At 40.4% G+C, this 15397-nt stretch overlaps 1 protein-coding gene and 1 long non-coding RNA gene across 6 annotated transcripts in view; one reads left to right on the plus strand and one right to left on the minus strand.

Moving 5' to 3' along the window:
- The window catches only part of LOC105015476, an 82093-nt gene that overhangs the window by 6896 nt on the left and 59800 nt on the right, over window positions 1-15397 (minus strand). Inside the window, exon 4 of one of the 4 annotated variants that reach the window (XR_828373.4) lies at window positions 4643-4784. The exons of 2 other annotated variants lie outside the window; for them this stretch is intronic. This is a non-coding gene — a long non-coding RNA (uncharacterized LOC105015476). Of the gene's footprint in view, window positions 1-4642; window positions 4785-14974; window positions 15273-15397 lie in introns of those variants that run through there. One more of the 4 variants, XR_004576461.1, reaches the window with a different exon arrangement.
- Window positions 1-15397, plus strand: part of insyn1 (inhibitory synaptic factor 1) — a 62513-nt gene that overhangs the window by 6807 nt on the left and 40309 nt on the right. The window lies entirely within an intron of this gene.

Genomic DNA, 15397 nt, shown 5'->3' on the forward strand with positions numbered 1-15397 from the left:
AGATGAAAAATTACAGTCTAGACTAGACACTTTCAGTTCATATGTTAACAAAATGTGCAAGTTACTGTAGCCACATAAACGGTTTCATGTAAGAATTAAGGAACTGATGTGCCAATAAAGAAATTGAAGCACTGCCTATTGCATGCATATTTTTATGTATTTTTGCAACAACAAAAAAGTATTGTCTAATTTCAATATATATTTATATGCACTGCTACATGGCGAAACAAAGGTAATTAACTAGCTAAGCTCTCAGTGCCTGGATTACAATTCAGTTAAATTGACCTTCAGGTTACTACAAAATGACAGAACATTTGTTGAACTACTTATAGTTAACTATTCCCCAACACTGGCTGACTTACAGCTGCCCAAAAACCTCACAACGATTAGAGGAAAAAGGTAATCTGTGCCATGGCAGAGCCAACAAAAAAACTGTGTTTGGTGGCAATTATAGTATAGCTAGATCCACAGCCTTGCCCAGGGGAGAAGATGGACCCAATGTGGTGTCGACCAATTTGAAAATGAGGTCGCAAGAGGAACTGAACAACAAATAGTGCTTGGTACATGGCATCAGGGTTACGTGAGTAAGCTCTAGTAGCCATTAAAATGCGACTGTAATAAACAAAGTGGTTTCTGTTTTCATCCAGTAAATGTGGCAATAACCTTTTAGCTGTTTAAGCTACAATATATTATGAACCCATTCCTGATAGATGAGAACATAGTGGACAGGACCAGGCGGTAAATCAGACAGCGGGGAAATAGCGTCATCACTGAGGATTATACAATTATTATGTTCCCAAACATTTCAAACACACACACACACACACACACACACACACACACACACACACACACACACACACATATATATATATATATATATATATATATATATATATATATATATACACTCACCTAAATAGGAACACCTGTTCAATTTCTCATTAATGCAATTATCTAATCAACCAATCACATGGCATTTGCTTCAATGCATTTAGGGGTGTGGTCCTCGTCAAGACAATCTCCTGAACTCCAAACTGAATGTCAGAATGGGAAAGAAAGGTGATTTAAGCAATTTTGAGCGTGGCATGGTTGTTGGTGCCAGACGGGCCGGTCTGAGTATTTCACACTCTGCTCAGTTACTGGGATTTTCACGCACAGCCATTTCTAGGGTTTACAAAGAATGGTGTGAAAAGGGAAAAACATCCAGTATGCGGCAGTCCTGTAAGCGAAAATGCCTTGTTGATGCTAGAGGTCAGAGGAGAATGGGCCGACTGATTCAAGCTGATAGAAGAGCAACTTTGACTGAAATAACCACTCGTTACAACCGAGGTATGCAGCAAAGCATTTGTAAAGCCACAACACGCACATCCTTGAGGGGGATGGGCTACAACAGCAGAAGACCCCACCGGGTACCACTCATCTCCACTACAAATAGGAAAAAGAGGCTACAATTTGCACGAGCTCACCAAAATTAGACAGTTGAAGACTGGAAGAATGTTGCCTGGTCAGATGAGTCTCGATTTCTGTTGAGACATTCAGATGGTAGAGTCAGAATTTGGCGTAAACAGAATGAGAACATGGATCCATCATGCCTTGTTACCACTGTGCAGACTGGTGGTGGTGGTGTTATGGTGTGGGGGATGTTTTCTTGGCACACTTTAGGCCCCTTAGTGCCAATTGGGCATCGTTTAAATGCCACGGCCTACCTGAGCATTGTTTCTGACTATGTCCATCCCTTAATGACCACCATGTACCCATCCTCTGATGGCTACTTCCAGCAGGATAATGCACCATGTCACAAAGCTCGAATCATTTCAAATTGGTTTCTTGAACATGACAATGAGTTCACTGTACTGAAATGTCCCCCACAGTCACCAGATCTCAACCCAATAGAGCATCTTTGGGATGTGGTGGAACGGGAGCTTTGTGCCCTGGATGTGCATCCCACAAATCTCCATCCACTGCAAGATGCTATCCTATCAATATGGGCCAACATTTCTAAAGAATGCGTTCAGCACCTTGTTGAATCAATGCCATGTAGAATTAAGGCAGTTCTGAAGGCGAAAGGGGGTCAAACACAGTATTAGTATTGTGTTCCAAATAATCCTTTAGGTGAGTGTATATGTGCTCCAAATAAACTGCTCCAAATAAAATATTAAAGCTAACATTGTATACATTAGAACAAAAAGGTAGATCAAAATGGCATAACAGGCCAAAAAAGAGAACCTCTGAATCAGATCAAGCTGTTGGGTAGAAGTCAACACAACAACTGCCAGTTTAGAAAGCAGCGCAATTGCATAGATATATGGCATTGATTTTATTTAAATCCAGAAGAGAAATGTGTTACGCTAGTTATAGACTATCCACACTTCAAGGTGTTTTCAACATTACTATTGAAATGTGTCACATCTGTGAAGCCCATTATGCGTTATGACCGATAAAATGAAGTGGAATCTAAAAGAAGGACTCTAAAATGAAATGCACTGATATACTCTCTACTCATCAACATCAACAGAAGCTGTAGGGGAATGTATTAATTTGGGTATCGTGTCAAGTTTATCCTTAGAATCACTGACAGAAAAAAGGCTTCAAATGAAAAGCAAAGCAAAACATCCTCTGCTATTTGCAGTATGACATATTCCATTTGTTAAAACAGAATCACAATGAACAAAAGCAATTTCAAATTGCTGAGCAGTAGCAAATGTAAGAGAACATCCATATTGGTTATTAGAGAGATTCAAGACGGGAAATTTGAAAGCATTGAATTAGGCTGGAAGAACAGAAATTAGAGTGGAGGGATAGAACAGGCCCGCTGCAATACAGAGAGAAAGAGGGAGAAACAGAGAGGGAAAAACATAGGGAAGTCTTTAGATGGAAACAAAAGAGAATAAGGAACTGTTATTATGTGGAGGTAGTCATTATGTAGAATCACACGAAGAGCAGAGGGCGGAAGAATTCCATGCTTGGTGAGAGAAAAATGGAAGTAGGGCGACCATGAAAGCCAAGAGAAAGAATTAAAGTAGCTAATGAGAGTAGTAAATAAAAGACGACCAAAAGAAATTATTACTGGCAGAGTACAGTACATTGTGGCCCATTTCCTAGAACTCAGAGCCTGGCTGTCCAATCATTGATGTGGGAGAGCAGGACAGGCGTCTCTATCGATCATAAGCAGATGGTACGGTAGCTAGCTCGCCTCACAGCAGATCCACTTCATAAGCGTGGCTGTAGAGATTGGCTGTTATTGTGCAGCATTAGTCTGTACCAGAGACGGAGCACGATTGCATCAGCAGCTTCACTATCTGTCTTCTTCCCCAGGCTCTGTCTGTTTCTCTAACAAATGGTTCGTTTTTCACACTACAAGCTAAGCTGGCAATACTGGACTATACCCATTCATATTCACTATCGCACTAGCTTTGAATATTATTATTATTGCATTATGCAGTCTGGTAAAAGAGGCTAGCAATTCTCAGTGTGCCTAACTGATCCTCGAGCAGCAACGGCCCCATCTGATTCAATATCAACTATCAAAAGATCATTGCGAGATAGAAAACAGACAATGGAAATGCTATGTAAATGATCTGATTAAAAAGCAGTTTCCAGGGTAGCACATTTATGTTTAGAGGCATGCTACAAATGATTAATTGTTTGGGCCGAAGAGTGATTTGGTGGAACAAATACAGAATACAAACAGCTGGATGCAGATCAGTCATAGAGGCACTCTTTCCTGATCCAGTCAGACTCTTTCCTGATCCAGTCAGGACCAGGCAACAGCCCCGGGGGAGGGGGGTGGTCGGCACTCCCAGCTTACCACCACATAGCCCAGCACCGCTCAAATCTGTTCAGAAAACAGAGGTAGCCGGAGAAAGCCTGAAACTCAATCAAAGGCTACCGTTTCCGCATGGGACTTTTACCACTCCTCTGTTGGCTCCCTTTTCTCTCAACATACCATGCAGTGACAAAGCCATCTGACAGTTGTAGCATCAAAGTCTGGCCACTAGGTTTGCTGTTGGTGTGACATCGCTTGCCAATCATCACACTTGTACTTTGGTGAACCAACCCAACCTCTCAGGTCTGATAATAAGATGATCAGTGTGAGACCTGGTGCTATGATTGGAAAGAGCTTTTTGGAATTTGTTAAATATCTACAACCTATGTGTTAAGATGTCCCTGTGGCAACAAACAAATCATGTGTTTGCTCTGCCGGTTTCCTTTAGTCTACCTGAGAGCCCACTTATTGCAAATTATAACGGGTTTCCGTGGCCTGGCAGACTGTTTGCCAGAAAGCAACTGTTTCCATTTCCCTGCCAGCTCCCGAGGTTGGCTGCTAGGTTTACCCTGGCCTTCTCTTGCGTTGTTCAATGAGGGTGGTCCAGCCCAGCACGCTGGTAGTGACTATTGAGGCAATTTACTGCAGATTAAGTGCAGGTTCTGGCCAAGCTGAGGGGCTGGAGAATGGCTTACCAGCTGCAGTGCCGGCACATGGAGTTAACTGGGCTAGGCTGAAGGATTACCGCCACCTCTGGGAGGGGATAGCACCACTAAACCATACCTGCCACATCTGAGCCAAAGGGTTTCCTGTAGCTTTACAATCAACCACAGAAAGAATACTACAATGCAATACTAGGTAAATGTGTTTAACCTTGTCTGATCTCCATGTTGTGCTGAAATTAAAGTATCCAACAGAAAGTGGTGACATCATCCCTATGTTTCTCGGTCAGTGTTATGACCTCTTTGACCGGTAGCCAGGCTAGTTCCTCCTCAGAATGGCCTCCGTAAAGCTCCTGTAATAAAAGAGGGGGACATAAAGAGTTAAAGATTTAGCGGATTCTTACCTTGAGTGTGAGCTGTGGAGACAAGAGAGAATAAAACTGCACAAGGAAGGCATACCATTCCCCAGAGCCTCTTTTACCGTGCACTGCTGTGGAGCTACAGCTTCTTTAAGATGCCGGGCAGTGTATTGACCAGCCCATCATGCCTGTAAGTCCCACTGTTCATCTGGCCCATGAGCTCAAACCCCACATCTCCTTTTTAGTGGACTTTGCACTCAGCATAGATCATAATGAGAGCTTCTGGTAAGAGTTCAGCCGGAGTACGGTAAAGACGTCAGCACAGGCCCTCATATCAAAACAGTCCTCATATCAAATCAACCTCATAAGCCCTGTATCTTTTATAGATAGCCCAGCTATCTGAGACTAGATACCGTTACATGAGGACGTGGATTGAGGGGGCATGCTATGCATCTTTGTACACAATGTGAAGCGTCAACCCTTCCCATTCCTCCAGGGGAGGATAAAGAGAGAAAGAGAGAGAGAGAGGTAAAGGCAGATAGAGATAATGGTTCCTCCTGCTGTACATGCTGGCGACAGACTGGGTGGAACAGCTTAGATCAATTGTTGCAATTGTGCTAGTGGGCGTGTTTAGGATTGTTTTGGCATATCTTTGTGCTGTGAATAAAACCAGTGGGTTGTAGTTAATGGTGTGAAAAATGGCATCCATTGAAGTGCACAAGCAGCCCCCAAGAATAGCTACACTACTTCATTGTCTCTGAGCACACTACACACATTGAAAATATAGTTTTCACTGGAGTGAAACGTAAGGTTGAATGTCACTGCACTAAAAGGGCGCAAATAGCAAAGATGAAATTGGGCACGTGTAGGGTATATAGGCAGAAATATGAATAGCAACAGAAATTAATACAGTAGGTGACCTACTTTTCAAGAAAATGATTTCTCTCCCCACTGGCTGTACCAGGGAAATGCTCAGGGCAGCAGGATCGGTCTTACATTACAGTTCATTTTGAAAGACTGAGGAATCTACAGTATTTAAGTGGTTACCCAGTTAGCATTAATACCTGGTTTGTTATGGTTGCTCATCATGAATCGACCCACTTTGGAATAATCCCCTAATGTGATTATTCTCAAAAACCCAACATAATATCCAAAGCTTGAACAGCAAGCAACCAACCATCTGTGGACTCTGACCTTTAAAACATAACTTCTGACAATTCTATTGTACGTCTACCTGACCTGACTATTTTCTGCTTATTTTTTGGCTAAATGAATGTTTCGGAGAACTCGCACAGGAGAGCCCGCCATGATAACAATGACAATCCAATCCTGTAGTATCATTTGCTGACAACTTTAGACCAATACAATCCCATCAATAGAATAAACCACATTGTAAATAAATCCCTGACCCATTGTTCTCCCTGTTTAAGAAAGACACATCCTGGGCTGGTGCTCTGTTAAAAAGACATTCTGAGATTAATTCTTAATTTGTAGTAATATATACAGTTAGTTCCGGAAATAATTGGACATTGACACAAGTTTTGTTATTTTTGCTGTTTACCAAAATATATTCAAGTTGCAGTTAAATAATGAATATGCGCTTAAAGTGCTTTAATTTTTGGGTATTCAAATGCATTTAGGAATTACAGCTTGTTACTATGTGGCCCCCTCTTTTTCAAGGAACCAAGAGTAATTGGAAAACTGACTTAAAAGCTGTTTCATGGACAGGTGTGGGCTATTCTTTCATTATTTCGTCATCAATTAAGCAGGTAAAAGGTCTTCCTTCATTATTTCTTCATCAATTAAGCAGGTAAAAGGATTCCAGATGTGGCATTTGCATTTGGAAGCTTTTGCTGTGAACCCACAATATGCGGTCAAAGGAGCTCTCAATGCAAGTGAAACAGGCCATCCTTAGTCTGCAAAAAAAAATCCAATCAGAGAAAGAGCAGAAACATTAGGATTGGCCAAATCAACGGTTTGGTACATTCTGAGAATAAAATAACAAACTGGTGAGCTCTGCAACACAAAAAGGCCTGGACGTCCACAGAAGACAACAGTGATGGATGATCGTAGGATCCTTTCCATGGTAAAGAAAAAACCCTTCGCTACATCCAGCCAAGTGAAGAGCACACTCCAAGTCTACCATGAAGAGAAGACTTCACAAGAGCAAATACAAAGGGTTCACCACAAGGTGCAAACCATTCATAAGCCTCATGAATTGAAAGGCCAGATTAGACTTTGTCAAAAAACATAAAAAAGCCAACCCAGTTCTGGAACAGCATTCTTTGGACAGATGAAACTAAGATCAACCTGTATCAGAATGATGGGAAAAAGAATGTATGGAGAAGGCTTGGAACAGCTCATGATCCGAAGCATACCACAATCTGTAAAACACGGTGGAGGCAGTGTGATGGCCTGGCCATGCATGGCTTCCAATGGCACTGGTTCACTAGTGTTTATTGATGATGTGAAGACTGAAGCAGACAGATGAATTCTGAAGTGTACAGAGATATGTTGTCTGCCCAGATGCAGCCAAATTCTGCGAACTTGATTGGACAGCGCTTCCCTTTACCCAAAAAACACTGCAAAAAACAACCCAGAAGATGCCCATGCATTCCAGACTTCAAGCAATTCGTGCCTCGACAAAGTATTACAAATGAAATGTTTTGACTGTGTATGAAAATCGTTGGAATTCCTAAACATTTCATACAATATTTTTGTTCCAACCCCTTGCATTAAAGTCTGCACCTCAAATTCATCACGGTTGTTTCATTTCAAATCTCCTGTAGTGGCGTCAGTGGCAAATTTGAGGGGGACAAACACTGGCGTAGTGTGGTGACGCCGTGGTGCAAGCTGTCCTTACATGGACACCCAGCCCCCCGGATGAAAAATTATGAAGCGGTGGAAAGCCGATCCTGAGGTCTGACTATGATAACCACATAGAAACATACTATATAAAATGAAATAAAATTAAAAAACTAATATAGAGGTCAAGCACGGGCCTCCCACCCACTGCAGGCCCTGGTGCAACCGCACCCCTGATAGCAACACCAGTGGTGACAAATAAGTGTTTGCAAATGCCCATGATTTGGAATGGGATGGCCAACAAGCTCATATAGGTGTGATGGTCGGGTGTCCACATGCTGTATGTGCACTGATGGATACAACATATAACTGATTCTGCTACAACAAACACGAAAAATGCAGCCTTCAGCCATTTCATTTAATATTACTTAGTTAAGATATTTTCAAAGATGTGTGCTCTTATTGAAGAGCTACTACAGAGCTTTGTTTTTCAGTGTGTGTGGCTGATATGTAATCTACATGTACATTTTGTTAGTACTGAATTTCACAACCTCACCATACAAGCTCCACCACTCTCTTGCATGACTACACTTGTTGACTCATCATCCTTCTGGCTCTGCTAATAAATATGAACATTCAAGATATGGGCTACACATAACATAACTAAGTTTATTTAAGTTATCCACCTTTAAAGACATAATTTCATCTCAGCTCAACGCTTGACCTTTTCTCCCTGGCTGTCTGATCCTGCTATGGCAAGGACCTTCTCAAGGTCACCATCTGATCCTGCTAAAATGCAGGACATAATATGACATGAACAACATGAGCTACATTGACACCTGCAGAACCATAATGTTTGATGTTGCATAGGACCCACATTAGGTTGAAATGTCAAATGCAGCTACTTATGTAGGGAACTACAACGTTAGACAACTTTTTAAGAGATCAACTATTAAGGTAGTTAGTAAGCTATATTTTCTGTCTCATAGCTAGCTAGCAGTACCACTTACTTTGTCTTTGCATAAAAAAACGCATGTTTGTCTAACTTCAGTCTTTTCTTGGCTGGTGTCATACGGTGCTAGCTGTGAGTGAGGAGAACCAAGTGTAGACTGTTTGCTAGCTAGCGAAATAACGTTAGCTAGCAAGCTAATAGATATTTAGCAACTATCCACATCATTAATGTATAACATTAGCCTAACGACACTTTACCGGTTTTAGAAAAACACTCTGATAAGATAAATATCTACCCCATGCATACGTTACGGGAGGTAATGAGCTAGAAGTAAAGTCAGCTAGGTCACCAAAATTTCATGAGCCAGAGATCGCAGTTGCTAGGTGGAACCGTAGCCTCTACTACAGTAACCAGACCTATATCCAGCAACAAAATATATTAAAGGTAAAAATCTTTACTGTACAGTGTGTAATTCGTTGAGAACAAAATGACCTAACAATGATCAATGGAAACCAAAATTACCAACCAACTGAGGGCTGGATTCAAACTCACACTGAAAATCAAAGTAAACAATTGAAATCACAGTCTGTTCCAACAATGTGGAATTTCATCACAGCAACTCATAATGTTACTCAGTACTGTGTATGGGCCCGACAACGTCTGGGCATGCTCCTGATGAGTTGGTGGATGGTGTCCTGGGGGATCCCTTCCCAGACCTGGATCAGGGCATCAGTGAGCCCCTGGACAGTCTGTGGGTCTGAGGATTTCATCCTGGTATCCAACAGCAGTCAGCCAAAATCATTTAACATTCCACTTACTAAGCTCAGGACCTAGTCAATACAATCAAAGAAAAACGTTATGATGTCGCCTCAATCAAAGTTAACCAAATCAAAAATGTGCTAGTTATGTGCTAGTTAGATTGTAATCGTTTTGCTATAGGCTACACACATTATTATGATGAAACTGTGTGAAATTACATTCAATGTTATGTAAACTAGTTGGACAGAAAACTGAATATAGTCGCCCTGTGTGTAATAACATAGCACAGAAGCCCCTATACTGTATGTATAGTTTGAAAGACTTAGTATCTCATTCGAACGGCTTAGTAAAAAAAAAAAAAAAAATCTATTTTTTTACTACTAATTGTTTTTTTTGTTAAGTTGTTTCAACAAGATAATCATTAGTATGTCTAATTAGGACAACTTCATTATGCAGCAGCATTACAAGGTCATGTAATGGTTGCTACTGAACAGCCCATCGTTCTTTGATTCTGTCCATTAATGGGCCTATAATTGTTCATTAATAGTTGAAACCCTAAACAAGGCTACCTTTGAACTCCAAAGCATTAAGTCAGAACAGCGAGCAGTTGGCTAAATGGTGGCACATTGGCGTGAGGTGAGGGCACATCAAGTGTGACATTTTGCTCAAATGATAAAACATTATATGTAATACAAAACAGGATTGTCCCATAAATATTAAATATAGGCAACATAACAAATAAAATGTGCTAAAATGAAACTTTTAATCAGGTACTGTAGTCTTCATTAGGTTCTCAAGTTCCTGCACATGTCGCCTATAGCTAAAACCGCCACTGCCCCTGTCCACCTTCGAAAGCACATTCAACGGGCATGCAAGTGACAGAACTGGACCTTGGAACAGTGGAAGAAGGTTGCCTGGTCCAATGAGTCACGTTTTCTTTAACATCACAAGGAAGGCCGTGTACATGTGCACCGTTTACCTGGAGAAGTGATGGCACTAAGATACACTGTGAGAAGACGACAAGCCGGTGGAGGGAGTGATGTTCTGGGCATTGTTCTGCTGGGAAACCCTGGATCCGGGCGTTCATGTGGACATCATTTTGACACGTGCCATCTACCTAAATGTCGTTGCATACCAGGTGCACCCATTCATGGCAATGGTATTCCCTAAAGGCAGTGGCCTCTTTCTGCAGGATAATTCCCCCTGCCACACTGAACTCATTGTTCAGGAATGGTTTGAGGAACATGATGAAGAGACCAAGGTGTTGGTCTCTAAATTCCCCAGATCTCAATCCAATTGACCATCTGCGGGATGTGCTAGACCAACAAGTCCACGGTGGTTTCACCTCGCAACTTACAGGACTTGAAGGATCTGCTACTAATGTCTTGCTGCCAGATCCCACAGGACTCCTTCAGGGGTCTTGTAGAGTCCATGTCTAGTGAAACAGGCTTGTTGCACTGTTTTGGCGGCATGTGGAGGACCAAGAGCATTTTAGGCAAGTGGTCATAACGTTTTGGCTCATCAGTGTATATAGACACGTGTAGTTTTCTAAATCATGTCCAATCAACAGAATTTTCCACAGGTGGACTCCAATCAAGTACTAGAGACAATGATGATCAAAGGACACAGGATGCATCTGAGCTGAATTTTCTGTGCTATGGCAAAGGACATGAATACACAAGATATTTCAGTGTTTTGTTTTCAATTAATTGGCACACGTTTCTAAAAACAGGTGTTGGCTTTGTTATTATGAGGTATTGTGTGTAGACTGATGGCAATTTTGGGGGAAATGTAATAAGTAAAAACAGGACCATGGGTGGGGATTGAATAGGGAGAGAGAGTGGTGGAGGGATATACCTTGCATACAGTGTAGTGACATTGTATGACTGAAATATTTTTGATATGTTCCCATTGCATATTTAGAAAAAAACGTTAAATTACCAATGTTTCTACACTGGCCCTGGCACCCTGGCTTACAGTTTGCACACACTGAGGGACTGCTTGGTATCAAGCTCATCCCTGTGCACTTTCACCCCACTGTAAAAATCATCCTATCCTCATCTGTAGCCTAATAAACAGTATTCTCCCACGATTCACAATGGGAGGACGGCACACCATACAATGACCTAATTCAAAGTTCAATTTAATATCACGGTTATTCTAACATGTTTTGTCAGTAATATCCTTTCCAGAGCAATGTCGTGCATTCATTCATATTACAGACACAAGAACAACCACACACTGAAGCTGATCGTATGCACTCTTTTAGTTTGTTGGCCGACTCAGGAGCAGTAGAAGTCTGTACTGTTTAACTTGACCATGTCATTCATTAACACATATCTGTTCTAGAGCTATGAACAGAGCTAATTAACATTTTCAATGTTTTGTAATTTAGCAGACACTTTTCCAAAATGACTTACAGGAGCAATTAGGGTTAAGTATCTTAACAGGCAGGGGTGAGTTTCCCAAAACCTTTAAAAACCTTTAAAAAGAGAGCTGAACTGATTGATTTAGCCCAGTTTCAAACCACCTTACTAGGAAATGTGACTGAGAGCAAGATTTGGTTCTTGGAGGCGTGCTTTGATGTGGGTGTCTCTAGTGTGCATGTTATCATGTGGGAAGCATAATGTACACTCTGCCTGAAATGTACACAGTTACAGTCACACTCTTGTAGATTATATGAATTCTATTTATAATTCTCTGCAGAAGTTAGTCCTCCCCTCTACTCTGCCCTCCATCTTAAGTGACCCAGAAACCTATAAGTGGTAGAATGGTCAAAAAGTGATTTCTTTAGTAGGCAAATGGAAGGTGGTCTTAACCTCTGTAGCCACCTTTCACCGAGGACAATCATGTCTATTCTATAATGTTTAAAGGTGAAAGAGGACAGAGGAGAGGAGAGAATTGTTTAGCAAATCCAATTTAGAAATAGGTTCTTGTGTCTGGAAGAGGCCTTGGCCATTACTGTAGGCTGCTGAATAGTCATCCTTAGATGACTTCTTGCAGTGTTAAGGTCTGCTCCTGTAAAAGTCTATTGTACATAACCCAACCTGTCATTCGGTGTATTCATTTTGTCGTTATATCTGTATATTTCTCTTTTTATTGTTATTTGTTTAAGCACATCTTAAGCATGTATAATCCAGAGTCAAATTCCTCATATGTGTACACATACCAGGCGATTAAAGTTGATTCTGATAGTATTTGCTACTTCTCAACATAACCCATGAATATTGTGACAGATGCTGCTATTGCAGGGGTTACAGTACTGGTAGAGTAAGCTACTAAGTACTGCTAAATGTAAAACTTTTATATGGTTTAAAACGTGCACGTGTTGGTTTGGTTTGTTTTACATTGTAGTTATAGTGTGTGACCACTGCTGGAGGTGGCGCTGTTCCTTTTCCTGGTCAGTAGGCCATCTTTGAAAAGAGGAGGATTTTGCCAAGCACAAGTGGGGAAATAGTGTTTCTGGTGGGTGCTATTGCTATATAACTGCTGTATTTTCATATTCTGCCTACACATGTTTTTATTCTGCAGTTATTATCTTGTATTTCTTTTCCTTTAGATTTTTACTGATCCTTTTCATCTTGATTATCGTGTGTTGTCTCTATTGCTAAAGGAAAATTCCAGTCTCCGACCTTATTATGAGTTATTGGTGGTGTTTCAGTCATAATAACATACCACAGCAGACATTTTATAATTTAACACAGCAAAGGTTTAACCAATGATGTCACTGGTTGAATTTGGCTGCTGACTGATCTAAAAATAATGGATGCCCTGTTCCCACCCTCAGTAGCCTTATCAAAACCGGGTTGCTACTTGTTTTTACAGATTGTCTTTTTGAGATTGAGAAACAATTACTGATTCTGGTGATTGAAAATTGCTGTAAAGTCAAAAGGAAATCACTATGATTACTGGATATTGCATTTTGCTTACAACTAGGAAATGGCCAGCTCTACGAGTGAAATGCAGAAACACTCATATTTGCACCGTGGGTGGAAATGTTAATACCATATAAGTGGACACATTGATTGTACCTTCTCACTAAATTGAATCATGGTAACTAACATCCCATAGACACCACTGCTATATTGAAGATCAGAGGTTGAACCGGGGCTTAATAACATTAAATAGGGTCTAATAACAGTTTTGTCTAAATAACACATTATGTGCTTGGATATAAAACAATACTGCTAATATTCAATGGAAAACAATATTGCCATCATCATCATTTTATCAAATGTGCTTTGATAAATGCTGTCGTAAGCTAGCAAAATCCATCAAAAATACACTGCAAAGTTAATGTTAGCTTTAAAATTGCTTTTAAATGTAAAATGCTGATAAGATTTTTAGCTACTAATTATTTGCCTTTAGAGGTGTATTGTGTTTTCAAGTCTTAATAATGCACTTTAGACCAAATCTTCATCACCTCCCCTTGAAGAAGCGTTGAGTAAAATTCTTAGTTGGACATCAGCCCCTAAAGGAATAGTTAAATATAAACATACATTAATATACAATCTATGAATAAGTAAATAGGGAAGCAGCAACAGTGATTTTTATGAACTGTCCAGTCAGTTGTTGACTGGTTGTTGTTTTTTCCAACCATAGATGACAATCCACCTTATTAGCATCTTAATTTAACCATCCATGAACATGTAGATAAATAAATATTAAAATACATATTCCTGCAGTGGCAAGTGAAGAAATATCACATTTATTTAGCCAATAGCTACAGCCGACTGTTTTGTATGCAGACATGACAAAAGTGTGTTACCCTAGCTCCTGGGTTAGGTAAGGACTTTACATGGTATAAATGGACCAATATTTTCATGTTGCACACCTAAAATCAACAGACGTGCCTGCTAGTCACAAATCGACCAAAACACATTTTAATAAATAGCTCCTTTTTATTTTCTTGCATATGCTTCTGAAACTACTGACTTTGCATAGCCTGAGGCTTGTGAATCTGATGTACTTCCAGACAAGAAAGACCTAGAAACAAACACAACACTCAGATGGAAAGCTTAGAGATGAATATGTTGGTGATCTTTGACCAGTCTTGTCTCAAACTAAATTTAACATATGTAAATCTGGGATACTATAAATGAGAATGAAAGTTTGATGTTTTCATAAGAAAGAAAAATAGAGTCTAGTTGGTTGGGGTGGATGGATAAATGTCTATAAAGATTAAGGGTTTGAAGAGAATACTTATTATAATTATCGACTTAGTAACATTAATGTTTTTCTTTTACAAACCTTTACCATAATATATGAAATGTAAAATGTGTAGTCACTTTTGACACTGTAATACTTTTTGCTGACTCATCATTGTGACACAGGCTGTTCTTTTGTTAAGTCATCCTTAAGGTCCAATGATAAGTAATATGAATAGGAATCCTAATGCACACACTACAAAAAATGTATGTATGTATTTATTCAGTTTCAGTCAAAAGTGTGGACACATCCACTCGAAAGTGTGTCTGAACTTTTGACTGATACTGTGCATTTACTTATTGTTATCGTTTTTACAAATGTACAAAAAAATCAAATTATTGCCTCCAGTGTGAAATAAATTAGAGAGAGTGTAGTCTAGAATTCTATAAGATCAGCTTTTCTTAAAGTCCTGAATCATCCATTGACAATGAACAAACCTACTGCCATGGACATGACATCATCTTTATTGTTAGTACATTCGGAAGTTGTCCTATGCTCCTCTGTATGACCTTGGGACAACCATGTTTGCTGGCCAATTGGTAAATGACTGCAGAAGCCTGGGCCTGGAGCTTCAGCTGGACTTTGTCGTCCATCCAAGCCTTCTCTCTGTTTCTGAGTATTAATGTGCTGCTGTAACCTTGTGGTAGCAGTCACACTCCGCCTGCCACCTGGCTCCGCATGGATGACTGCCACCACTCTCATTGTCACTAGCACTCAGATGCAGGCGTCAGCTGTGGGAAGGCAAGCAGGCAGGCAGGCTGGCGGTCGGCGAGGGGGGGAGATGAAAGACATAGACAGACGAGGGGACAGATTCATTATTCAGGGACACAGGTAAGAGCAGACATGGGGGAAAGAATGTGTCAACAAACTGTTTTGATGATTA

Source organism: Esox lucius, chromosome 2 (assembly GCF_011004845.1).
Source record: "Esox lucius isolate fEsoLuc1 chromosome 2, fEsoLuc1.pri, whole genome shotgun sequence".
NCBI lineage: Eukaryota > Metazoa > Chordata > Actinopteri > Esociformes > Esocidae > Esox > Esox lucius.